Genomic DNA, 26,137 nt, shown 5'->3' with positions numbered 1-26,137 from the left:
TCAGCCCCAAGGGAGAAAGGTCACAGAGAGTAAGCACAACTTTATGATTACTCTTTATTCTGTAACCTCTCTGGTCCATAGGTTCCCATCAATAAAACGAAGGAGATGCATTAAATATTCCTGTCCAAAACCATGGAGCCAATTGTTTCAAAAGTATTTTTCTGGTGTCTTCTCTTATAGAGTTAGAGTTTTCCTGGGAACAATACTTTCTTTTTTTTTCACCTTCATTCTTTAGTTTGAAGATAGGTCCTGCTGGTTTACAATCTGATAATGATTCTCTGTATAGATTTTAGCCCTTTTGCCCCAGAAACATGTATGCTTATTCTCCTTCATTACTCAGTCTTTTGGCTTTAATTTGTAAGACCTCATTTTCTGACCAACACTTTAGACAGTCTTCCCTTCATTTTGTTTTGCTTTGTTTTCCCTGCTTAGACAATGCTAATGTATATGTATCTTGAGGAAAACACATAGGACATTTTCATAGTCTGTGCAGAGATCATGGGGATTTAAACAATAGATTTATTTGCAGTTTGGGAACTTTTTCTTCCCCAGGTATTATAATCCATCTTCCAGGTTTCTTGGTCTCTTAATTCTGAAGTACATTTTCAGCCCCTATTTTTTCATGCCAGAGACTGGAGCTTGGTTCCATCTGGCTTCTCCCCTAATGGCCTAACTCCCCCCACTTCTCTGTGTGCTAGCATTTGAATGGTCTCTTGTCTGTACATGGAAACAGTTAATTCAAGTAGAGTACCACATCAGCAAGCAAAAGAGTAAGTTAATTTTTTCTCTGTTGTAAGCTTTCATTTTCCCCATGCATTCCCATCTAATCATTCCAAATCTGGAATGATTTTATTAAATATTCTTTGTGTCTTTTTTTGTCATTAAAAAAATCAGTATGATTTGGGGACAAGGTAGGTTGATTTCTGATGAAAAGATGCTGATGTGGTCAAATGATAACCATAGAAGGGAGATTATTAATGTCTGTAAATATATGAGAAGTGTGAATAGGGATGAGACCAGGAGAGGGTACAAACTGTCTCTGAGGTCACTCAGGTATCAAATGTTTGAGTATGGATTTTAACTCATACACTGTGTCAGTACCTTTGGGGTACATGCATCCAAAAAATGCAGCTAACCAGAACTTTTGCAAATAGGGTTTATTCTCACATTTGAGGAAATCTGGAGGGAAGCAGCCCTGTGCTGATGCTGTGGCCTTGTGATGTCAACAAAGACCCAGGCACTTTGAATCTGTCCTTAGCACGTTGGCTTCTCATTTCCATGGTATTGGTGCTTTCCACTGCTCAAGCATAACCTTTATATTCAAAGCAGGAAGCGGGGAGAAGAGTCACAAACACCTTTTTAATTTGAAAACAAAGCCTTCCCCAGAAACACTTTTTTTCTACGCTTAACAGCCTTTTTTTCTTTATGTCTTAATTGTTCAGACTGTGTTAAATGGCCACCCCTGGCTCCAATGGAAGTAGAGAAAAATGAAGATTTAACAGGGACATTGTTCTAGCAAGGCTCAAGCTCAAAATGATGATGGTAACTTGAAGTTCTTTTCTGAAAGCATTTTAGCACTAATTCTATCACTAATGAAAAAAAACCCACTTATTTACTTATACTATAATTAACCCCAAGCATGTGTGCAAATGTACATAATAAATGCTTTAATTAATTTTATTTTGAAATATCTAGAGTTTTTTAAAATTTTCATCCCAGTATAATTAACATACGGTGTTATATTAGTTTCAGGGATACAATAGAGCGATTCAATAATCCTATATATTTACATAGTACTAACCATGATAAGTGAACTCTTAATCCTCTTCACCTGCTCTGTCCATTCCACTTCCACTTTGGTAACTACCAGTTTGTTCTCTATAGTTAAGAGTCTTTTGACTTGCCTCTTTCCCCCCTTAGTTTGTCTTGTTTCTTTCTTTTTTTAAAATTTTTTGTTTGTCTTGCTTCTTTGTTTCCTTTCCACATATGATTAAAATGATATGGTATTTGTCTTTCTCTAGTGGACTTATTTCACTTAGCATTATACCCTCTAGATCCATCCATTTTGCAAATGGCAAGATTTCATTCTTTTTTATGGCTGAGTAATATTCCATGGTATATACACCACAACTTCTTTATCCATTCATCTATCCATCTATTGGATTGCTTCCATAATTTTGCTGTTGTAACTAATGCTGCAGTAAACATAGTGGTGCACATATCTTTTTGAATTAGTGTTTTGTATTCTTTGGGTAAACAGTAGTGGAATTGTTGGGTTATATGGTAATTCTATTTTTAATTTTTAAGGAACCTCCATACTGTTTTCTACAGTGGCTGTACCAGTTTGCATTCCTACCAACAGTGCAAGAGAGTTCCTTTTTCTTCACATCCTCACCAACACTTGTTTCTTGTGTTTTTGATGTTAGCCATTCTGACAGGTATGAAGTGGTAACTCATTGTAGTTTTGATTTGCATTTCCCTGATGATGAATGATGTCGAGCATTCTTTCATGTGTCTCTTGGCCATCTGGTTGTCTTCTTTGAAGAAATATCTGTTCATGTCTTCTGTCCATTTTTAATTGGATTATTGGTTTTTTAGTATTGAGTTACATATGTTCTTTATACACTTTGGATATTAATCCATTATTAGGTATGTCATTTGCAAATATCTTTTCTCATTCAGAGGATTGTCTTTTAGTTTTGTTGGTTGTCACCTTTGCTGTGCAGAAGCTTTTTATTTTGATGTAGTCCCAATATTTTACTTTTGCATTTGTTTCCCTTGCCTCAGGAGACATATGTAGAAAAATGTTGCTATGATCAATGTCAGAGAAATTACTGCCTGTGCTCTCTTCTAGGATTTTTATGGTTTCAGGTCTCACATTTAGGCCTTTAATCCATTTTGAGTTTGTGTGTGTTGTAAGAAAGTGGTCCACTTTCATTGTTTTGTGTGTTGCTATCCAGTTTTCCTAGTACCATTTATTGAAGAGACTTTCTTTTTCCTATTACCTATTTTTGCCTCCTTTATTGAAAATTAGTTGACCATATAATCATGGGTTTATTTCTGGGTGCGTATATTCTGTTCTATTGTTCTATTTTTGTTTAGTAACATACTGTTTTGACTACTACAGCTTTGTTGTTTATCTTGATGTCTGGGATTATGATACCTCCAGTTTTCTTTTTCTTTTTTTTTAAAGATCATTTTGGCTATTTGGTGTCTTTTGTGGTTCCATACAAATTTTAAGAATATTTGTTTTAGTTTTGTGAAAAATGCTGTTGGTATTTTGATAGAAATTGCATTAAATTTGTAGATTGCTTTGGGTAGTATAGATATCTTAACAATATTTGTTTTTCTAATCCATGAGCATGGTATATTTTATTTGCTTGTGTTGTCAGTTTCTTTCACAAGTATTTTGTTATTTTCAGAGTACAAATCTTTTACCTCCTTGGTTAAGTTTATTCCTAGGTATTTTATTACTTTTTGTGCAATTGTAAATGGAAATGTTTTCTTTATTTCTCTTTCTGCTATTTCATTATTAGTGTATAGAAAAACAGTGGATTTCTGTATTTTGATTTCATGTTCTGTGATCTTACTGATTTCAATTATCAGTTCTAGTAGGTTTTTTTTTTACGATTTTATTTATTTATTCATGACAGACAGAGAGAGAGGCAAGACACAGGCAGAGGAAGAAGCAGGCTCCATGCAGGGAGCCTGACACAGGACTTGATCCCAGGTCTCCAGGATTCCCTGGTCCAAAGGCAGTGCTAAACCACTGGGCCACCAGGGCTGCCCAGTTCTAGTTTTTTTTTTTTTTTTTTTTTTGTGGAGTCTTTAGGGCTTTCTACATATAGCATCATGTCATCTGCAAATAGTGAAGTTTTACTTCTTCCTTACCAATTTGGATGCCTTTCATTTTCTTTTTTTTTGTCTCATTACTGTGGGTAGCACTTCCATTATTATCTTGAATAATAGTGGTGGAGTGGACATTCTTGTTTTGTTCCTGATCTTAGGAGAAAAGCTCTCAGTTTTTCTCCATTGAGTATTATATTAGCTGTTGGTTTTTCATAGGTGGCCTTTATTATGTTGAGGTATATTCCTCCTAAACCTCTTTCATTGTTTTTTTTTTTTTTTGTATCATGAATAAATATTGTGCTTTGTCAAATGCTTTTTCTGCATCTATTGAAATGATGGTATGGTTTTTAATCTTTCTCAAATTGACATGATGTATCTCATTGATTTGTGAATATTGACCCATGCTTGCATTGCAGAAATAAATCCTACTTGATTGTGATTAACTTTTTTTTTTTTTTAACATATTGCTGGACTTAGTTTGCTAATATTTTGTTGAGTATCATTGCATCTATGTTCATGAGAGATATTTGTCTCTAGTTCTCTTTTTTTAGTGTCTTTATCTGGTTTTGGTATCAGAATAATGTTAGCCTCATAGAATTAACTGGAATAGTATGAGAAGAATAGATATTAACTCTTTTTAAATGTTTGGTAGAATTCACCCATGAAGCTGTCTGGTTCTAGTTTTTAATTTCTTGAGAGTTTTTTGGTTACTGACTAAATTTCATTCCTGGTAATTAGTCTGTTCATCTTTTCCATTTTTTCCTGATTCAGTTTTGGGAGGTTATATTTTTCTAGGAATTTATCCATTTCTTCTAGGTTTTCTAATTCATTAGCATGTAATTTTCCATAATATTCTCTTATAATCCTTTATATTTCTGTGGTGTTTGTTGTTATTTCTCCTCCATTTCTGATTTTGTGTCTCCTCTCTTTCTCTCTTTTATGTGTGTGGCTAAAGGTTAATAAATTTTGTTGATCATTTCAAAGAACTGGCTTCTGGTTTCATTGATTTATTCTTGTTGTTTTGTTTTTTTAGTTTCTATTTTGTTTATGTCTATTTTCTTCCTTCTACTGGTTTTAGATGTAATGTTAGGTTGTTTATTTGAGATTTTTCTTGCTGCTTGAGGTAGGCCTGTATTCATAAACTTCCCTCTTAAAACACTTTTGCTACATCCCAAGGACTTTGGACCATTTTGTTTTCATTTTCATTTGTTTCCATGTACTTTTTGTTTTCTTCTTTGATTTCTGTGCTCACTTATTCATAGTTCAAGAACATGTGATTTTACTTCTGTGTATTTGTGTTCTTTCTAGATTTCCAGTTTCATAGCATCATGGTCAAAAAGGATGCATAGTATGACTTTGATCTTTTTGAATTTATTGAGGCTTGTTTTGTGGCCTAATATGTGTCTATTCTGGAGAATGTTCTATGTTCCCTTGAGAAGAATGTGTATTCTGCTGTCTTAGAATGGAACACTCAGAATATATCTGTTCAATTCATCTGTTCCAGTGTGTCATTCAAAGCCACTGTTTCCTTGTTGGTTTTGTTTGGATGATCTGTCTGTTGATCTAAGTGGGATGTTAAAGTTCCCTACTCTTATTGTATTATTATTGATTATATCCCTCATGTTTATTATTAGCTGTTTTATGTATTTGGTGCTCCCATATTGGGTGCATAAGTGTTTATAATTATTTTATCTTCTCATTGGATTGCTCCCGTTATGATTATAGGTCCTTCTTTGTCTCTTGTTACAGTCTTTGTTTTGTGTATTTTGTCTGATATAAGTATTGCTATCTCAACTTTCTTGTCACTTACATTTGCATGATTACTGCTTTTCCATTCCTTCAAATTCAATCTGTAGGTGTCCTTAGGTCTGAAATGAATGTCTTGTAGGCAGCATATAGATGGGACTAGCATTTTTATTCCTTCCATCACCCTGTGTCTTTTTTTTATATATATAAATTTGTTTTTTATTGATGTTCAATTTGCCAACATATAGAATAACACCCAGTGCTCATCCCATCAAGTGCCCACCTCAGTGCCTGTACCCAGTCACCCCCACCACCCCGTCCACCTCCCCTTCCACCACCCCTAGTTCATTTCCCAGAGTTAGGAGTCTTTCATGTTCTGTCTCCCTTTCTGATATTTCCACTCATTTTTTCTCCTTTCCCCTTTATTCCCTTTAACTATTTTTTATATTCCCCAAATGAATGAGACCATATAATGTTTGTCCTCCGATTGACTTATTTCACTCAGCATAATACCCTCCAGTTCCATCCACGTTGAAGCAAATGGTGGGTATTTGTCATTTCTAATGGCTGAGTAATATTCCATTGTATACATAAACCACATCTTCTTTATCCATTCATCTTCTGATGGACACCGAGGCTCTTTCCACAGTTTGGCTATTGTGGACATTGCTGCTAGAAACATCAGGGTGCAGGTGTCCTGGCCTTTCATTGCATCTGTATCTTTGGGGTAAATTCCCAGCAGTGCAATTGCTGGGTTGTAGGGCAGATCTGTTTTTAACTCTTCAAGGAACCTCCACACAGTTTTCCAGAGTGGCTGCACCAGTTCACATTCCCACCAACAGTGCAGGAGGGTTCCCCTTTCTCCACATCCTCTCCAACATTTGTGGTTTCCTGCCTTGTTAATTTTCCCCGTTCTCACTGGTGTGAGGTGGTATCTCATTGTGGTTTTGATTTGTATTTCCCTGATGGCAAGTGATGCAGAGCATTTCCTCATGTGCGTGTTGGCCATGTCTATGTCTTCCTCTGTGAGATTTCTGTTCATGTCTTTTGCCCTTTTCATGATTGGATTGTTTGTTTCTTTGGTGTTGAGTTTAATAAGTTCTTTATAGTCTTGGAAACTAGCCCTTTATCTGATACGTCATTTGCAAATATCTTCTCCCATTCTGTAGGTTGTCTTTGAGTTTTGTTGATTGTATCCTTTGCTGTGCAAAAGCTTCTTATCTTGATGAAGTCCCAATAGTTCATTTTTGCTTTTGTTTCTCTTGCCTTTATGGATTAATCTTGCAAGAAGTTACTGTGGCCAAGTTCAAAAAGGGTGTTGCCTGTGTTCTCCTCTAGGATTTTGATGGAATCTTGTCTCACATTTAGATCTTTCATCCATTTTGAGTTTATCTTTGTGTATGGTGCAAGAGAGTGGTCTAGTTTCATTCTTCTGCATGTGGATGTCCCAATTTTCCCAGCACCATTTATTGAAGAGACTGTCTTTCTTCCAGTGGATAGTCTTTCCTCCTTTGTCGAATATTAGTTGACCATAAAGTTGAGGGTCCACTTGTGGATTCTCTATTCTGTCCCATCGATCTATGTGTCTGTTTTTGTGCCAGTACCACACTGTCTTGATGACCACAGCTTTGTAGTACAACCTGAAATCTGGCATTGTGATGCCTCCAGCTATAGTTTTCTTTTTTAAAATTCCCCTAGCTGTTCGGGGTCTTTTCTGATTCCACACAAATCTTAAAATAATTTGTTCCAACTCTCTGAAGAAAGTCCATGGTATTTTGATAGGGATTTCATTAAATGTGTAAATTGCCCTGGGTAGCATAGACATTTTCACAATATTAATTCTGCCAATCCATGAGCATGGAATATTTTTCCATCTCTTTGTGTCTTCCTCAATTTCTTTCAGAAGTGTTCTATAGTTTTTAGGGTATAGATCCTTTACCTCTTTGGTTAGGTTTATTCCTAGGTATCTTAAGCTTTTGGGTGCAATTGTAAATGGGATTGACACCTTAATTGCTCTTTCTTTAGTCTCATTGTTGGTGTATAGAAATGCCACTGACTTCTGGGTATTGATTTTGTATCCTGCCACACTGCCAAATTGCTGTATGAGTTCCAGCAATTTTGGGGTGGAGTCTTGGGTTTTCTATGTAGAGTGTCATGCCATCGGTCCCTGTGTCTTTTGATTAGAATGTTTAGTCCATTTAGTCAATTGAAAGTCATCATTGACAGGTATGGAGTTATTGCCATTTTGTCACTTGTTTTATAGTTATCTGTTTCTTTCTTCTCTTGGTCTCTCTTCTCATAATTAGTTGGCTTTCTTTAGTGATATACTTAGATTCCTTTTTCTTTATTTTAGGTGTATTTGTTACTGGTTTTTTATTTCTGGTTGCCATTCAGTTTCTATATAACATCTTCTGCGTATAGCAGTCTATATTAAGTTGATGGTTGCTCAAGTTTGAACCCATTCTCTCTATCTGCCATGTTTTAAGTATGTGGTGTCTTATTTTATATACTTGTATTTTGTGAATCCCTTGGCATATTTTTCTAGATATAATAATTTACTGCTTTTTTTTGCTTCCTTTTTAAAAAAATTCTGTGTATGCTCTTTATTTCCACTCAAAGAATCCCATTTAATACTTCTTGTAGGGGGGGCATCTCGGTTTAATGTCTGCCTTTGGCTCAGGCCATAATCCCTGGATCCTGGCATCGAGTCCCATATCAGACTTCCTGCAGGGAGTCTGCTTCTCCCTCTGTCCATGTCTCTGTCTTTCTCTGTTTCTCTGATGAATAAATAAATAAAATCTTAAAAAAAAAAACCCACAAAAAGCAATTTGGATAAAAAAAAAAAACATTTCTTGTAGAGTTAGTTTAGTGATCATGAATTTCTTTAATTTGAGTTTCTCTGGGAAATATTTTATCTCTTCTTCTATTCTAAATTATAGCCTTGCTGGATTGAGTATTTTTTTTTAAAGATCTATTCGTTTTTTAAATTTTATTTATTTATTCATGAGAGACAGAGAGAGAGAGAGAGAGAGAAAGGCAGAGACACAGGCAGAGGGAGAAGCAGGCACCATGCAGGGAGCCCGAGGTGGGACTAGTTCCCAGGTCTCCAAGATCGCGCCCTAGGCTGAAGGTGGTGCTAAACCGCTGAGCCACGTGGGCTGCCCTACATTGAGTATTTTTATTTGTAAGTTTTTTCTTTCAGCACTTTGAATATATCATATCACTCCTTCTGGTCTGAAAAATTTCTGCTGAAAAATTTGATAGCCTTACAGTGTTTCCTTTGTATGTAAATTTTTCTTTTCTTTTTTCTCTTTCTCTTTTTAAAATTTTCTCTTTATCACTACTTTTTGCCATGTTAATTAGAATGTATCTTAGTGTGAACTTCCTTGGTTTAATTTTTTTGAGGGCTCTATATGCCTCCTCGATATGGAATTCTGTTTCCTTCCTCAGATTTGGGGAGTTTTCAGGTATTATTTCTTTAAATAAATTTTCTTTCCCCTTTCCCTCTCTTCTCCTTCTGGGATCCCTACACTGCAAATGTCATTATGGTTATGAAGGCACTGAGTTCCCTTAGTCTATTTTATTTTTTCTCTCCTGTTCAGCTTGACTGCTTTCTGTTACTCTGTCTTATAAGTTCCTAATCCATTCTTCTGCTCCCCTGGTCAACTATTTGTTCCATCTAGTGCATTTTTAAAATAGTTTTTTTAATTAATTAATTAATTAATTAAAGAGAGAGAGAGGAGAGGAGGGGTAGAAGGGCAAGGAGAGGGATAGAGACTCCATGCCAAGGTGAGGCAGGGCTTGATTTTAAGACCCTGAGATTATGACCTGAGCTAAAACCAAGAGTTGGATGCTTAACTGACTGAGCCGCCCAGATGGCCTTCCATGTAATGCATTTTAAATTCCATTTATTGAGTTCTTCATCTCTGATTGGTTCTTTTTAAAGTTTTCTATCTGTTAAGGATCTTACTGAGATCTCCACTCTTTTCTCAAGTTTAGTGAGTATTTTTATGACCATTACTTTAAATTCTCTATCAGGCATGTTACTTATCTGCATTTTGTTAAGCTCTTTTGCTGTGATTTTTTCCTATTCTTTCCTTTGGGACATGTTCCTCTGTCTGCTCATTTTGTCTAAATTTCTGTGTCTGTTTCTCTGTGTTAGGAAAGTTAGCTACATCTCCTGCTCTTGAAAGTAGTGGCCTAATGAATAATAGGTCCTAAAGTGCAGTATCCCCTGTTCAGCAGGACCTGGTGCTTCAGGAGTGTCTCCTATATGTGTTGTCGATGCCTTACTGTTATGATTGAGCCATGTTTACCTTAAGTCCAGTTGTCTGCAATGACTCTCATTGCCTGTTATGTGCAGGATTTGGTTCCTGTGTTAGTGGACCAGTTTGGGGCCACTTTGTGCTTCAGGTGAGTCAGACCAGTCATTTGCCAGAGGTATGATAGCATTGAACTGCAGGGTGCTTTTCCTCTATTGTTTCCTGATAAGCTTTTGTTGATGGATGGTGTCTGCAGTCAGACCTGCTGTCTGCTTCCAACCCACTGCTAGACGTGCGGTTGGACTAGTGAGTGTGGTTATATTCCCCTCTTCTCAGGGCAGGAGTCACTTTGGGGTGTTGCTGGCCTCTTTTGAAGCTGCTTGCATATTGCCAGGCTTATGGCATCGCTTTGGATGATCTTTGCTCAGGCTGGATTGGAGGGGACAAGTGTGCAGAAGAACACATGGGTGTGGTATACAAGGGGGAACCTGCAGTGGCCTAAGAAAATGCCTGCTGAGGTCAGCCAAGTTGGTGGGGGAATGCTATTAGCAAGTCAGGTGGAGAGAGTTCATGCTGTGATGATTCCAGCCGGTGTCCATATATTTAAGTTGGGGGTTAGGGAGGGAAATGGTACCTGCCAGCTCTTTTGTTTTTGAAGTCTCTCAAATATCCTTGCCCCTCTAGCACATGCTCTGTGATCAATAAATAAATCTTCCTGTAAACCCCAGGGGTTTTTCAACCTGCTGCTTCTATGGTGTAACTCTGTGGGGCTGTTTATTGTGCTGTCTTTTCTAGTGCAGGGACTCAATTTCTTGTTGTCCTCTGTCTCTCCCAGTGCTGAGACCCCTGTGTAAAGTTCCAAATGTTAAGTCCTACTGATTTTAAGAACTTGTGAGGTTTGGCCTCTACAGTTTTCAAAGCCAAGTGTTACGGAGATTTGTCTCCCCAATAGAGGTCCCCATGCCTGGAATGTCTGGAGTGCTTGAGTTAGGGGTCTGCTTTTCTCATCTCTCCACACTTACTTTGTCTCTCCTTACCATAGACAGTCCCATGGGACATTTGGCTCCCAACTGTGTCTCTGCCCTTCCTACCCTTTTCAATATGGCTTCTCTACATTTAGCTGTGGAGAGTCTGTTTTGTTAGTCTTCATACCATTTTTTTGGGTTATTTACACTGATGTGAGTGTTATCTAGTTGTATCTGTGGGATGAGGTGAGCTTGAATTCCTTCCATTCCATAATCTTCCCTAGAAGTCCCTAGAGTTTTTAGGATGTCTTTGAGAAACAACTTTTCTACCCTTCACATTGGATCCAGGTAGAGGACAATCACTGTTGATTGCTATTGCTCATTTTTGTGTTTTGTTTACTTCTTTATTCTTAGTATTTAAAGCAGTGCTCGGTATACTGTGATCAGTGAATACTTAATGAATGAAAAATGAATGGATTTCATGACTAGGAAATAAGTAAGAGATGACAATCTGTGATGGGTAGAGCGAAATCTCAACCATGGACATAAGTGCTAGTAAGAGGGTTGGAGAGATTCCAGATCTTTAGAAAGGGGCAAATTTGCAGACTTAAGAAAAGAGAACCAGGGCAAAAAGAATTAGAGGTTACAACTGGGGGAGGTGGTCCATGGCTTGGTTACATGAAGAAAGGGCCAGAGGAGTATGAAATTTGCATATGAAGGGAATACTAGTGAGGGAAAGAATCGTTGGAAACTGCTTCCAGATTTTGCCCCTGGCTAAATTGAACAAGATTTTGCTACCATAAGCTAACCCATGGAAGTAGCTGACCAGTATTAAAAGTAGCATAGTGAAGAAGTTATGTTCTGAAAGTTGGAATCCCTTCTGTCTTTGGGCCTGTTAATGTGCAGTCACTGCCAACCAAGCCTTGTAGAAATCCTCATTGTCAAACTGCTTAAGGTAGACATATTCCTAATAAATTCTTAGCTTCCTTTACTCACTGAAAAAAAAAAAAAAACTGGCTTCTTTATGAGAGGCATCTGATTAAATTTTGAGCCCATGAGCAAAAACACGTAAAAAGGCTTTCCTATGCTGTTTTAATTACAAAAATAAGCAGATCTCCAGTGGAGATAGGCTTCTCCTTTTCGGAGTCCCCAAGAGGGGAGATATTTCTAAGTATGTGTTTTTCCAAATTATACAGTTTAGATTTATCTTCTAAATAAGTAGTGCCTTGTGTCAAGGGGAGGGCTGAAAGAGGAAGCAGAAGAGAAGCAGCCCTGGTCTGCAGAGTGTCTCCAGAACATTTCAGCAGGGAGAGGATCCCATTTCAGTATATCCAAATTTATCTTTTCCAAAATTGAGACTTTTTTCATGAATATTGGAAACAGAAGAGTTCCCTCCCCCCCTTACTGTAGCTAAATAAATAAGCCTGTTCCAAGACACAACAGTCAAAGTAGGTTTACTAGTTACAATGCTAAGCAATAGTAACAAACTTTTCTTATTATAGTCTTCACCATCAGCAAACATTTGTTCTTTGTGGATTGTTTCTTAGAAAAAATTAGTTTTAGAGAAATTGACATATGTGCATCTGCAGTAGGGAAAATACAAAACAAAAATGTTTTTATCATTTCATTTTGCTGTCTTATTGTCATTTAAAAAAATCAATGGAGTGTTTATAAAACTTTTCAAAAAGTGTGAGATGGTAAATAAGAGGAGAGAGAGACAGGGAAGTGGTGGTGAGGAGACTGAGAAACTGTTAAATGAATCTACTGCATTCAATTTAGAAAGAAACCTAGAAGGCTTAGCTTTGCACTAGATGACCATTTATCTACATTTTTTATTTAAGGGCAATCCTATTTACTGTAAGTAAATGTTTGTTTTCTATCATTTATGACTGTGTTTGATTTTCTCCAGGTTGAGAATTTGTGGTTGTTACTCCCATTTAAGAATTGCACTGCAGGGGATCCCTGGGTGGCGCAGCGGTTTGGCGCCTGCCTTTGGCCCAGGGCGCGATCCTGGAGACCCGGGATCGAGTCCTACATCGGGCTCCCGGTGCATGGAGCCTGCTTCTCCCTCTGCCTGTGTCTCTGCCTCTCTCCCTCTCTCTGTGACTATCATAAATAAATAAAAAAAATTAAAAAAAAAAAAAAGAATTGCACTGCATTTCTCCATTGCACACTTTCCCAGAACAGAAGATAGTAATTATTATTACTTTTGTATTTTATTTAAAATATTTAACTTATATTTCTATGGTAATACATGCATTGATACTAAATTTCAAATATAAGAGACATTCCACTGAAAAATGCTTTGTTTCCCTACACTGATGCTTAAGCAGTTTTTTCTTCTTTAGAGGCAGCCACTATAACCAGTTCTTTTTATATCCATCTAGAATCTTCTCTACATACATACATATATTCATTTTTTAAAAAACATAAATGAGAACCCATTTTATTTCATCACCTCATCTCTTTTTACCATACCATCTATACCATCTCTCTTTACCATGGGATCATTTCTTATCACTACCTATAGAACTTTTTTTTTTAAAGCTTACATTATACTTAATTTTATGACAGTAATAGCTTTATTTAGAGTGGCTAATTGATAGGGCAAATAAGTTACAAAAATGAAGTAATGAAAATTCTTGTGTGTGTTATTTCATACTTTTGTGTGTTTATCTGTAGGGTAAATTCATAGGACTGAAACTTTTTTTTTTTTAAGATTTATTTATTTATTATTCATAGAGACACGGGGTGGGGGGAGAAAGAGAGAGAGAGAGGGGCAGTGACACAGGCAGAGGGAGAAGCAGGCTCCATGCAGAGAGCCCGACGCGGGACTGGATCCCGGGTCTCCAGGATCACACCCTGGGCCGAAGGCAGGCGCTAAACCACTGAGCCATCCAGGGATCCCCAGGACTGAAACTCTTATATTAGGATAAATACTTCAAATTTTAATAGCTCTTTCCAAATTATTCTTCACAGTATTTGTATAATTTTGAATATATTATATATATATTATATATATTATATATAGTTTATAATTCTAGGATAAAGGGGTCTTGGTTTTGGGAAGAAGTCAGAAAAATCTGTCAAGTTCCATGTTCATTTACATAGATTTTGATATTAGAAATACTGCCTGACTTTCATCTTTGTTTTTCGACCTAGTAAAAGACAATATTCTGTCTTAGACAGTAGAGGATACAAACTAGCTCAGGATGCAAACTTCCAGGGTTTAGATTCTGTTCCCACCATTTAAGAAATGTGTGTATACTAAGGATAGTAATAGTTCTTATATCAGAGATTCATTGTGAGGACTTAACGAGGTAACACAAAAGAGACATTTAAAATATTAAACACTCGGTAAATATTAGCTATTATTTTTATTATAATATAAAATTTAATATATTCTTACTTTCTAAGTGCTTATAAGGGACAGATGACAAATAAATGTAACAAATGAGCTGATGGATATGAAGCATTTTAAAGTTCAAGATAAATGTGAATATAAGGCATTGTGTATTTAAAAAATGCTTTTTAGAACAATTAATAAATAAATGACTAAATCACATTTAATATATCAGAAGATATTAGAAATTTCTCCAGAAATTGTATTTGATATTTTTAACTCATTTTTTAAATTCTTTGATCATTTAACCAGCATAATTTTTAAAAGATGATTATTTGAAATAGATAAAATTCATAGTTAATTTTGTTATAATAAGCTAAACAGATTTTAGAGCTCTCTATTATGTTATTCTATCTATCATCTATCTATCTATCTATCTATCTATCTATCTATCTATCTATCTATCTATTATCTATCATCTATCTACCTACCTACATACCTACCTATCTACCTATCTACCTACCGACCATCTATCTTGAGGGGAGAGTGATGCTACAATCTGTAGATAAGAACTAACTATTAAATGGGTCATAATGTTGAGGAATTCAAATCCTCCTCCTTATAGATAAGGAAAGAAAGTTTATATAATTAATGGAGAGACAGTGCCCTTAATGCACTTTTTTTTCTTTCATCTGTAAGAATGGGCACCAAGAATTCATTCCTTTAAGTACCTAAACTTGGAGACATTGAGTGCATGCAATGTATGAAACTTCCTAAAACCAAATAAATTTATGTTCTTGTTGGGGGAGATAGGACATACAAATAATGGATTGGAGGGTATTTCTAATGTAATTCATAGGAAAGAATGTAATGTTGTGGGAACAGATTGTGTTTTTAGGTGCTATGGAAACAGAACAAGGAAAACATTTGTAGATTGGAATTGTCAAAGTTGCTTTCAGAGAACTTCTAAATCTTCATAAAGGTTTTTGATTGAAAAAAGTCAATGAGACATTTTAAGCAGGCAGAAACTATCTGCAGAGGTTCTGAGTGTGGAGAGAGCAAGGATCGCTAAATCTTGGTTGCACAGGTAAGATTGTCTCCTTTTTTTTTTTTCTTAAATAGTCTCCTGATGGAAGGCCTAGCTATGTCACTCGGAATTTCATCTTGATTTAATATGCAAATGGAAGGCACAACAGGGATTTGCAATGGGATTAAGATTTGGCATTTGAAGAAAGCAATGGGATGATAGTTTGCAGTGTTGGGTGGGATAAGACAGATAAGCAGGAGCTGCTATACAAATATGAGAAAGTGATTGCCAGGGTGAGAGCCATGTCATCAAATTACTTGATTACTCATTGTCTCTCCTGATAAATTATCTATGTCCTTTCTTTAAAAAACATTATAACATGCATACGGAAGGTACACAAATTGTAAAAGCTCTAATTTCTACAAAATGAACATGCTCATATAATCTTCATTCTGATCAAGATATAGAACATTATCAGGATCCCAGAAGTCTCTTTTGTGCATTATCTGTCATTATTCCCAGCAAAGGTAATCACTGTTCTAAATTCTATATTGTAGATTTACCTGTTTTTATATTTTATATAGAGAGACTCATATATTAGGTACTCTTTTTTGTATTACTTCCTTTAGTCAACATTATGTTTTTTAAAAAATATTTATTTATTTATTGGAGAGAGAGAGAGAAAAGACAGAGAGAGAACATGAATGGGGGAAGGGACAGAGAGAGAGAGAATATCCAAGCAGACTTTTACTGAGCACAGAGCCTGACATGGGGCTCAGTCTCATAAACCATGAAATCAGGACCTGAGCTGAAACCAAGAGTTGGACATATAACCAACTGAGTCACCCAGGTGCCCCAGGCAGTTATGTTTTTACACTCATCACATTGTTGTGTTTAATAATAATTTGTTACATAATTTAATATTATCTGTTATATAATCTCATTATAGTAATCTATTACATGGATATGTTTGTCAGTTGTTATACTAAGAGACACTTAGGTTGTTTCTAGTTTTTTAATTATTTTCAAAATTGATCTCATGGACAGTTTTATATGTGTTTATGGTGAGCAGACATATACATTTTTAGGGGTGTATGCCTATATATACAATTGTTGAGTCATGGGGAATATGTACGTATAGTTTTAACAGATATTGCTTGATAGTTTTCCAAAGTGGTATACCTTTTCTGCATTGATATTAATATTGTATGAAAATTCTAATCGTTCAATAACTTTTTTTTTCTGTCATTCTATCCATTTTGTTGTTATATTGGGATGTATCTCATTATGAGTTTATTTTTTATCATACTAGGGAGGTCAAATATTATTCATATATTTTTGGCTATTTGGAAATGCTTATTCAATATTTCTGTCATTTTTTTCATTTTTGCCTCCATTAATACTTTTTGCTTTAATATCTAAGTAGTTATTTTTATACCCATAGGTCTTTGTTTTGTTCACTCTACATGACAGGATTTCTCTACTCTTTTAATTTCACTTTTGCTGTATCCTTATATTTTAGATGTGACTTTTAAAAGAAGCTTATAGTTGTGTATTTTTTTTTATTTCGTTAGAGAATATTTGGCTTTTAATAAGATCTAAATCCAGTTACATTTAATTTAACCACTCTAAGTGGTTTTGCAAAAAGATTTTATTTGTTTGTTTGTTTGTTTATTTATTTATTTATTTAGTATGAGCAGAGTGTGGTGGGCAGAGGAAGAGAGCATCTTAAGGAGACTCTGAGCATGTGGCCCAACTCCGGGCTCAATCCCGTAACTCTAAGATCATGATCAGAGCCAATATCAAAAGTTGGATGCTTAACCGACTGAGCCACCAGGGACCCCTGTTTGGGTTTAAATCTTCATATTTATTTCTTCTTTGTTTCACATGTTTTTGTTATTCCTTTTATGTTCTTTCCTTGACATCTTTTAGATTATTTGATTTTGCCAATCTCACAGCTGTACATTTTTTTGTTACCCTTTTTCTGGTTATTCTAGAATTGAGGTTAGCATATTTCTCTACAACAGGCAACAGGCATATTTCTCTACAAACAGGTTCTTCAGGCAAAGAAGCAAAATCAAGGATATTATGCAGCTACTTATATAATAAGAAAAAGAACAAATTTACACAGATTGTTTATAAACAAATTTCAAAATATAATAAAAATAATTGAGTAAGTTTTTTTGTAATATAGGATCAGAAGAATGGAATTCTTTCTTTAAGGAAATAAACGTTTCAGTTTCAGTTATTTGGAGTTTAAATTTAGTATTCAGTTATTTTGGAGTTTAAATTTAGTATTCTTGTCATCATTATAGAAATACGATATCTTCTTGCTTCTGTAAACCACAGTAAGATTACCTCCTGAAAATGTGCTAGAATATGATGTTTGCATCTGTATATTGTTCCGGTTTTGGATAAGAGCACAATCTCTAGAATCAGACTCCCTGACTTTGAATTTTAGGAGTGATCATTAGCGTGTGATCCTTACTATTTAGTAACTTAACTATTGAAGTAACTAGAAGCTTCTATTTCCTCAGTACACAATGAGTAATTAATTCACAAGGTTGATGTAAAGATTAAATAACTAATAAATGCAAAGATTGAGAGCAATGCATGACGTATTGTAAAGCACTCTATAATCATTGTATTTTTTTAAAAAAATATTTTTCTAAGATTTAAGGATATAACTTGTTCTTAGGTTTCAAGCTAAATAAAAATAGGTGCTGAGTTAAAGTCAATCCTTAGGAATAGTTTGCCAATACCTATTCTAGATATTAGAAAATGAATCTTTTACTCGGTAAACTCTACTAAAATTAGTACTATTACAATTTTTACTACTTTTATCAATTGATACACAATGAAATAATTTTATTATTTTATTTTATTTAAAAATCCCATGTATAATTTTATCTGATACCATAATTCAATTTAGATATATTGCATAGGATGTGCCAACAATCATAATAACCAGATAAACTCCAGGACTTGGAACTCCAGGTCACAACACATTAACTGTCATTTCATCTATACCAAGGTTTGTGGAAACAATGGCTCCTGTGCCCAAGCAGGTTGCAAATAAATTTCGAACAGAACTTAGCATCACCCTGAAGGAGTTCTAACTTTATACTCTTGGGGTAGTTTATCAAGTGGCTTCAGAGTAGACTAACCTTATACAGCACATTTTTTAAAAAGTCACATTTATTCAGCATCATGATCAGACTATTACATTTAGCAATCAACAGCATAGGTGCAAAAAAAAAAAATCTACATTAAAACCCTTTGTAGGAATGCTTTACATTTTCACAGGACAGAAACTAAAATAACCTGTTATACAATTAGTCACAAATACAGTCCTCAAGTTTTTTGCCCATACAAATGAGTATTGTCTAAAACATTTCTTCTTTGTAGCAGCCTGGCCCTGCCGCCACTGTGCTTGGCTGAGTTCCCAAGTCTGTTGTAACCTGTAGCTTTCCTGTCACTTCTCTGGCTCTCCTCTCCTGCTAAGCTGTGTTTCACAGTAGCAATTAAAACCTTCTGCCACTACCATATGCTGCTGCTGGAACCACCATAGCCACCTTGGTTTCATGGTTTGGCAAAGTGTTGGCCTCCACCACCATAGGGGGCAGAGCTTTTGCCTCCAAAAATATCCTCCTTCCATGGGTCCAAAGTTTGAGGATTGATTGTCATCATTGCCGCAATCATTATAGCTTTTGCCACCTCCAAAGTTGCTTCCATCATTACCAGATATGTTATAGCCATCTCCACTACCACCATATCCACCACCGCCTTGACTGCCACCGAAGCCACCTAGTCCACTGAAGTTCCCTCCATGACCAAAGTTGTCATTCCCACCAAAACCACCTCCACAACCACTACTGAGGTTTCCAGAACCACTACTACCTCTTTGGCTGGATGAAGCACTAGCCATCTCTTGCTTAGATAGGGCTTTCCTTACTTCACATTCATATTTTTGAATGACAATCATGTCTACAGAATTCATGGTCATCAAATGTTACAAAAGCCAAACCTCTTTTTTGCCGCTGCTTCTGTCAGTCATGATCTCAATCACTTCAATTTTCCCATACTATTCAAAATAATCTCCTAGATGATGTTCCTCAGTGTCTTCCTCCCCTCCCCCTCCCCCCTCTCTCCCCCCTCCTTCCCCTCCCCCTGGCCCTCCCCCTCCTCCTCCTCCTCCTCCTCCTCCTCCTCCTCCTCCTCCTCCTCCTCCTCCTCCTCTCTTCTTCTTCTTCTTCTTCTTCTTCTTCTTCTTCTTCTTCTTCTTCTTCTTCTTCTTCTTCTTCCTCCTCCTCCTCCTCCTCCTCCTCTCCTCCTCCTCCTCCTCCTCCTCCTCCTCCTCCTCCTCCTTCTCCTTCTCCTTCTCCTTCAGATTTTATTTATTCCATGCACCTATGTGACCTTGTATTCATGGCTGCATCCACCCCCTCCACAGTGGCATAGGTGACAAACCCAAAGCTTCTGGAGCACTTGGTGTTTGGATCTCTCATTACTGCACAGTCTATGTGTTCCTCATTGCTCAAAATGGCTCCTCAGACTTTGATATGTTGTTTCAAAGTTCAAACCTCTGATGAAGAGCTTCTGCAGCTGCTCAGGCTCCTTGGGAGACACAGACTTAGACCTGATGGCAGTGAGAGGAGAGACTTTATGATGCTTACTGGGAAGAGTCCAGGAGCAGTGACAATGAAATAATTTTAAGCATACCTTACCCCATCTCCTTTAGCCTTTTTGCTATTCTAGTCACATATTTTAATTATGTGTATAAATTTCCATAATGCACAATATATTTTGCTTTATGAATTCAAATTAATTTAGATTTTCTACATATTTACTCATTTATCATACTTTATTCCTTTTTGTGCATTTAGAATCACTTTCTCTGGCTGGAAGGATCTTGAATTTTTTGTTTGTTTGGTTGTTTGCATGGGTCTGCTGCCAGTACATTTTCTCTACTTTTGTTTTTCTGATATAATCTTTATTTGCCCTTTACTTATTTATTTTTAAGAAAATTAATTAATTTAAGATTTTATTTATTTATTCATGAGAGAGACAAAGACATAGGCACGGTGCCTCTCAGGCAGGCACCGCCTGAGAGGACACAGGGGAGGGGGCTTTGGACCACAGCAAGAGTGCACTGCTCACCTCGGGGCTGGAGCCCAATCTGGTTGGCCCAGGCCCCGACTCTGTAACCATTAACCTCTTCTCCCAACTAACCCAATGAAAAGTGTCATTCCCTGTGACTGGGCTGTGTGTTTGGATCTGTGCCGCGGACCTCTGAGCCCAGGGTTCTCACCCGAGCTGGACCCGAGGGCTCCCGCCAGTGTGGAGGGAGCAAGGCTTGGGCTCTTCCCTCTCCTCCCCCTTGGGGCTCCCTCACCAGCTGAAGCCTTGGGTGGGCCCCTCAGTGGCTGCCTCATGGACCAGCCACAGATTTTTCTTAAGCAATTTACAAGTTTTAATACAAACCAGTCTACATTCATTCCTAAAAGGCTCATTTCCAGTAAAAAATATATGCCAATAAAAACATTCTCACAGGAGAAATATGGTGAGGGGCCAAAAGGAGCCCTGGGCCATAGCCCCAAGACGCGCTCAAGGCCAGCGTGGAGGCAGACACAGGACATGTGCATTTAGAATCACTTTCTCTGGCTGAAAGGATCTTGAATTTTTTGTTTGTTTGGTTGTTTGCATGGGTCTGCTGCCAGTACATTTTCTCTACTTTTGTTTTTCTGATATAATCTTTATTTGCCCTTTACTTTACTCATTTATTTTTAAGAAAATTAATTAATTTAAGATTTTATTTATTTATTCATGAGAGAGACAAAGACATAGGCAGAGAGACAAGCAGGCTTCCTGCAGGGAGCCTGATGTGGGACTTGATCCCAGGACCCTGGGGTCATGACCCAAGCCAAAGGCAGACATTCAACCACTGAGCCACCCAGGCATTCCTATTTTATTTGTTAATTTGACAGAGAGAGAAAGAGTGAGCACAAACAGGGAGAGTGGCAGAGAGAGAGGGAGAAGCAGGCTCCCTACTGATCAGGGAGCCCAAATGGGGCTCAGTTTCAGGACCCTGGGGATCATGACCTGAGTCGAAAGCAGACACAACCAACTGAGTCACCCAGACACTCTAATTTGCCCTTTATTTTTGAGATGTATCTTTCTAGGCAAGGAATTCTGGTTAGATGTTACCCTGATTTAGAAATTAAAAAATATGATCCCATTATTCTCTAATTTCATTCCTGTTCATAAATGAGTTATCACTTTTTTAAATTGGAAAGCAGTTTTTGTTTCTACATGCCTTTAAGATTTTCTTCTTTATTTTTGGTTTTCAGAAGTATATATATTAATGTTGTTTTCTTTGCATTTATTTTGTTTAGAGTTTGTAAAGCTTCTTAATGATGTTGCTTGATGTCTTTGTTCCTTTTTTGAAAATTTTCACTGATATTTTAAAATTATGGCTACTTCCTTTTTTTTTTTCTATATTGCTTTTGGGATTTCAATTATATGTATAATATATCTTTTCATTATGTCCCAAATGTTTTTTACACTTTGTGTTTTATATCTTTAAAAAAGCTATTTTCATTTAGGTATGTTTATTGACTTATATTCCATCTCATTAATACTTCTTTCTAGAGTGTCTAAAATGATATATTGAGTTCTGAGTCTTAGTGACCTGGCACATCAGTTCCAAAATTTTAATTTATAATTTTATTTTTTTAAAAAAAGATTTATTTATTCATGAGAGACATACAGAGAGAGGCACAGACATAGGCAGAGGGAGAAGCAGGCTCCTCCCAGGGAACTCAGTGTGGGACTCAATCCCAGGATCTTAGGATCACACCCTGAGCCAAAGACAGATGCTCAACTGCTGAGCCATCCAGGCATCCCAATTTATAATTTTCTTACAGACTCCACTTCTTAGGTGAAGTTCTCTGTCATTTAATTTTTTCACATATTAAAGTTATTTTTATGTCTGTGTCTGATAAGCCTAACATATGAACCATCAATGAGTCTATTTCTGTTTCTTATTTTATCTCTTGGCTTTTATGGTCCTCTCTCCTGGCATACTTAATAATTTTTGAGTACCTCACATATTTAATACAAAAATTATGGAGCTTCTGGGTAATATTATCTTTTTTTTAGAATGTGTTTGTCTTCTCTTGGGTATAGTATTTGGACACATCATCTTGATCCAAGGAAGGATTGAGAAATTTGAGTCTCAGTATTTCTTTTTCTTTTAATTTAGATTATTTATTTATTTATTCATGAGAGACACAGAGAGAGAGAGAGAGGCAGAGACTCAGGCAGAGGGAGAGCAGGCTCTGTGCAGGGGCCTGACATGGGACTTGATCCCTGGTCTCCAGGATCAGGCCCTAAACTGAAGGTGGTGCTAAACCGCTGAGCCACCCAGGCTGCCCCTGAGTTTCAGTATTTCTAAGGGCCAGATTATTTCTAATTTGCCCTTATTCCTAAATTGTAGAATTTGGATTGTCTGACTGGAAAGCCTCTCTTTTTTACCAAGATCCTTTCTCTTTGGTAGGAACTTTCTTACCTCCTTGAGATCATGAGGCTACTTAAAAAATCAACTCTTGGCTTCTTGCCATCTTCATCTTAGAAATTTGCAAATGCCTTTGGAATCTAGGAACAGAGAGTTATGGATTCACTTCAATACTTTTTCTTTTCTTTGGGGTTTTATCCTTCTAAATCTTGGTTACCATTGTTGTTTTCCAAGGCCTTTAATGAGCTGGATTATCCTGAGCTTTTGTTGTCTTCAGTATAATAGTTTGTCTGTAAAATGCTACTCTGCCATAGCCAAAGTCATTTTATTTTTAATTTGTTGGGTGAGAACTTTTTTTTTTTTTTTTTTTTAAGATTTACTTATTTATTTGAGAGAGAGAGAGAGAGAGAGCGCACTAGGGGAAGGGGCAGACAGAGAAAAACTCAGGGAGATTCTGCACTGAGCACAAGCCCAATGAGGGGCTTGATTGCTTGACATGAAATCATTTATTGACCCAAAATCAAAAGTGGGACACTTAACTGACTAGGCTACTCAGGTACCCCAGGATAACAACTTATTAAATCATTATTTTTTCTCTTTTTATTTTCCTCTTTTCCTTTATCCATTAATTCTATATACACTGAATATATATTTTGTCTCAGATATTGTGCTAAGTTTTGGAGTATTTAAGACGTTCATTTCCCTAAGAAACTACTGGAACACTGTATTTTGTTTATTTATTTACTTGTTTGTTGTCTTTCTCTAGAACATAAAACTCACGAAAGCAGAGTTGTTAGTTTTTTATTGCTGGCACATAGCATATACTTGATTAATATTTTGAGAAGTGATTGCTTGATATGTGAAGATACGAAGTTTGTATTTATGCCATCTTGAAGAGTGAGAAATTAAATGGCATGTAGAAAGGATAATATTTGGCATATATGCTTTTGGCCATTTCACTTTTTTTTTTAATTTCACCTCTTTGAAAACAATCTTTAAGAAGTGTAATAACATGATTACTTAGTTGACACGAGAAATAAATTCTCCCATTTTATAGGTAAGATACTTGAGATATAGATGCTAAACAATTTGCTTGATTTAGTAACTGAGCTAGAATACAGTCTTGGGTTGTTTCAAGTCACATCCAGACAACATGCATAAAGAGAATTTCTCTTGAGATTCTCATGACTAAAATAGTGTAACTTTGAGCTCTCTCTCCTTCTGTCTCCTCAACTATTCTATTTTATAATTTTTAGCCTCTAAGATTAACCCATAGTATAAATAAATTTTAAAATAGAAATTTAAAGTATTATTTTACATATAAACTAAACATATCTAAAGTGAGAATTTAAAGAATATGAAAGTATACTTTAAATAAATTTAAAAATATTTATTTTAAATATAATGATGAATTTGATTCTATGTGTCTATAATAAGAATGTAAGAGATATAAAAGTTATATATATACACATATATATACATATATACATATATATACTAACAGAGACATAGGCAGAGGGAGAAGTGGGCTCCCTGTGGGGAGCCTCATATGGGACTCATCCCAGGACCCCGAGATCATGCCCTGAGCCAAAAGCAGACACTCAACCACTAAGCCACCCAGGTGTGCCTGGAGGGAACATTTTGAACTTGAAATGCATATTCAATGTTAAATTCTGAAAGTACTTTTGATGAAGACAAACTGTGATTTTTGTAATCCATCTGCTGGGAGTTAATCTTTTGGTGTGTGGCTGTCACACTCTGGAATCATCAGAGTTCTTCCTGTCTTTTGTGATTTCCTTTGTAATTGAGCACACTTTACTACAAGGTTTTTTAAAAAAGATTTATTCATTTATGAGAGAGGTAGAGTTAGAGGGAGAGAGAGAGAGAGAGAGAAAGAGAGAGAGAGAGAATGTGCACATGGCAGGGAGGGGCAGAAGGAGAGGGAGAGAGATACTGAAACAATTGAACAGAGATATTCAATTATCCCCTGTGGGGCTGGATCTCACAACCCTGAGGTCATGACCTGAACCAAAACCAAGAATGGAAGGCTTAACTGTGCTACTTAGGTGCCCCACTACAAAGTATTTTTAAAAGGAAAACGAGAGATTTTTAAATTCCATATATCCTTCTTTAATTTCATTTGCAGAAAGTAGAGAACAAAGACTTGCACAAGGGAATACTGCTTAAAAATATAGTCTAATTACTTACACATGCAAATTTAACACATTGCCAAGATCAAGGTACTTTATTTGGGTCTCTGTTTAAAGATGCAGTTTTGAAAATCTTCTATTGGGCTTACACATTCAAAAGAATTGACCAGCTTTATACAGGAATAGTAGTATCATAAAACACATACAATTTCTTTCATATGTCTTCAAAGAATTTTAAGTGTTTTAGTAACCCTAGTATAATATTTATTAAAACAGGTGATAAAGATTGTATTGACATTAATTTCACAAACAGTAAACTGCAGTTAGATTTATTTATATGGAATTTATTATAAGCTGGAAATACCAGTTAATCAGATATTCTCTTTACTAGAGTTGTCATAGTTGTCATACAATCTATCACCTTCTCGTGTCTTCCTGTCTAGGACCAAATAGAGCTGGAGTAAAATCCACTTCTTTCCTCTCCATTCATTCTTCTTCTTTTAAAAAAACAAAATATTTTCTAAGTTTTTAAGGCTAATTTGTCTTTGTTTCTTTGTTTTCAATTCTCCTTGCATTTCCTTTTTATTGAGGCCTCTATGGGACTTTTGCATATGTGGGATGCTTGTGAGAACTCTGACTATAGGCACAAGATATAATGTCTTAGCTTGTGTTATGGTAAACTGCAATGAATGGTTTTACAGTAAAAAAAATCATATCTTAAATAATGTAGTGTGCATATGGAATTGGTGTATCATAATTTTGTATTCATAATGCATGTGTGTTTTCACATATTGGTAGAGATATACCTTACATTTTTTTTTTTTTTGGTGGAGAAATGTGGATCTAATTATAGGTGGACTTTTTAATGGTAATTTACACATAGACTTGAAATCTTTGCACCACTATGGGATATTTTTCTATGAAATCACCACTCTATGCATTTATCTTCTTATCTTTGCTGCATTTTTTATTAGGAACATCTTAAGACTTTTCTTCTCCTTCTCCTTCTTTGTTTCTAGTCCTTCCAGGCTTCAACAACCATTCAGATCTAATGTGACTTCATGGTTAGTTCTCGTCTTTAATTGTGTGGTTCATCTTTCTGTGATAAGCTGGATACTCTGGCACTGTAAAAGTCCTGGAGTCAGCACTACAGCAGAGTGGCAAGGAGTTGGAATAGTGGGGAATATGAAAAGATGAAGGTAGGCACTGAATTCTCTTTAAAGCCACAGCATTTCTGTTTCTACCAAGAGGGCAATTGTGCCGTATCACATACCATTTT

This window comes from Vulpes lagopus, chromosome 6 (assembly GCF_018345385.1).
Source record: "Vulpes lagopus strain Blue_001 chromosome 6, ASM1834538v1, whole genome shotgun sequence".
NCBI lineage: Eukaryota > Metazoa > Chordata > Mammalia > Carnivora > Canidae > Vulpes > Vulpes lagopus.
The sequence above is the reverse complement of the archived record's forward strand: the minus strand, read 5'-3'. Positions refer to the sequence as shown.